We start from the raw sequence: 2,500 nt of genomic DNA, 5'->3' as shown, positions 1-2,500 counted from the left end.
TTCACTTTGTGTCTTCTGAGGGGGATTAAATAGATTTAAATGAAAAACAAAGTCAAGTGACTTTGGTCACAGGGCAGTTTAGCTGGTTATCAGTTGGAGCATCGATTAACCGACCTCAAGAGACATAATCACCTCAGTGCTCTCTTTGTGCACTCTCCAGTTTTTAAACAGTCACGGCCTCAGAGCGTTGACCTTTGAGTGGTCCACTGTACACCGTATCACTGCTCACCTGACTGCTGACTTTAAGAAATGGTGGAACCATAAACAACAGTAACATTTAGGGACACACACTAAGCGGAAAGTTGAAACTAAAGAATAGGACACAGTGAGCAGGTGGATTGCTTCTTGTAACAGAATAGCCTAGGCTATTAGACAGATTTTTGAAGAATCTGCAGACCTGTCTCTCCGAGGACTTATAAATGATGACCTCAGCAATGTCTGAAAGTGGAAACAGTTGGACTTCAAAAGACGAGACTGTTTGTATTAGGCTATAATGTAGCCTACCTCTGACTTTGCTTATTTTTTTATTCTGAGGGCACAGAATAGCACAGGAGACCGGAAATAGAGCAGGCCTAAACACACACACACACACACACACACACACACACACACACACACACACACACACACACACACACACACACACACACACACACACACACACACACACACACACACAGTACAAGTCACCCCACATGCTTACATGTGATTCTGCTGAGGAGACCAGATTTATGGGTAAAAATGGACTATGGTGATGGTTTCTTTTTTTCGTCTCTCAAGTTGAGCTACTAGCTCGCCTCTCAAAGACGTTGAACATGAAGGATGTTGTTCTGTCGACTCTGTGGTCTCTCTCCCCTCCTGCTTCCTCTTCTGCACTCAGAACTTACTCATTGTACAGCCTGTTTGTCTCGAGGGTTTTGCTTTAGGTGGCAGAGAGAAACAGTGGACTGAAAAAAGCAAGGAAAAGAAAACGAAAAAACCTGCCAACCAACAAATGTCATGGGCACATTTATTTATTATAACATTCTCGGTGTGCTCTGTCACATTGTAACCCAGTAAAAAGAATGCAGTGTTAATTTAACACTTACAGAGTACCCCGGGATCAAAAGCACTGTAAAATATGCTAAATTGACCCTGAAAGTGTTGAATTAACACTACTTTATAACCGTGAAGGGATGCTTGCAACACAAAGTGTTTGTCTGTTTCCAATTATCTCCAATGTTAACAACAAAAGCACATTGTATTGGGCAACGCATCGATTACACTACTAGTGAACTAGTGAAGTTCATTTCAATTATGCCTGGGCTATTTGTTGTTGTTATTGTTGTTGTTGTGTCGATGCTATACCAAGCAGGATATAGTAGTTAGTGTATTTTATTGTCCCTAGGGGAAATGTGTCTTGGGCTTAACTCATTGCCTCACTTGCTAGAAGTTACTCACACGCTTACATGACTCACACAATTGCCTACATAACATTGAACATGAAAAGCAAAATGGTTCCCAAACTGGGGGTCAGGACCCGTAGGTGTTACGGAGGTCCCACAGGGGGGTCATGGAGAGAACGGAATGCTTGCATAAAACCTATACAATTACATACACATGTCTATGATGGCAACATTAAGCAACATCAGTGGACAAAAATGTTTTGGGTTTGGAATATGATGTGGGAGGGGGGGTTGCGGAAATATTTGTAGATTCAACAGGGGGTCTCAGCAGAATAAGTTTGGGGACCACTACAGTAGTGTGTGCGTTCGGCATCGAAGGCAGGGGTGAGGTGCAGACTTAAGAGGAAGATCTCCTTGGCTCTTATTTATAGCATCATTGAGTCGCATTGCTAGATGCCTGTGAAGAAGAGTGGGGCTATTTACGGCCTGCGCAGGACAAGAGCAGAGGCACTGTGTGTGTGTGTGTGTGTGTGTGTGTGTGTGTGTGTGTGTGTGTGTGTGTGTGTGTGTGTGTGTGTGTGTGTGTGTGAGAGAGAGAGAGAGAGAGAGAGAGAGAGAGAGAGAGAGAGAGAGAGAGAGAGAGAGAGAGAGAGAGAGAGAGAGTGCTTCAATCACAACATCCTTCTAAAGCAAGTGGAGTTGTTGGGCTGGCCTCTTACCATCCCCCTGTGACAGAGCTCAAGTCCATTGGAAAGAAAGAGTGGATATGGTGAGAGAGAGAGAGAGAGAGAGAGAGAGAGAGAGAGAGAGAGAGAGAGAGAGAGAGAGAGAGTGGAAAAGAAAAGGGCGTTGAGGACTTCTCTCTGCTCTCTGTTGAAAGCCTGAAAGTGTCTGATAGTATGTATATATTCATGTGGGTAAGTGTGTGAGTGTATGTACACTTGCCGTAGTGTGTGTGTGTGTGTGTGTGTGTGTGTGTGTGTGTGTGTGTGTGTGTGTGTGTGTGTGTGTGTGTGTGTGTGTGTGTGTGTGTGTGTGTGTGTGTGTGTGTGTGTGTGTGTATTGAAGTATGGGGACGGCCTCTGAGGATGGAAAAAGGGGTGCAGGAATAGCAG

At 44.3% G+C, this 2,500-nt stretch overlaps 1 protein-coding gene across 2 annotated transcripts in view; it reads left to right on the top strand.

The window, feature by feature from the left end:
* Window positions 1-2,500, top strand: part of zgc:153184 (uncharacterized protein LOC751652 homolog) — a 64,866-nt gene that overhangs the window by 695 nt on the left and 61,671 nt on the right. The window lies entirely within an intron of this gene.

The sequence above is a fragment of the Engraulis encrasicolus genome, chromosome 8, assembly GCF_034702125.1.
Source record: "Engraulis encrasicolus isolate BLACKSEA-1 chromosome 8, IST_EnEncr_1.0, whole genome shotgun sequence".
Lineage (NCBI taxonomy): Eukaryota > Metazoa > Chordata > Actinopteri > Clupeiformes > Engraulidae > Engraulis > Engraulis encrasicolus.
This window is presented reverse-complemented; position numbering and strand designations above follow the sequence as displayed.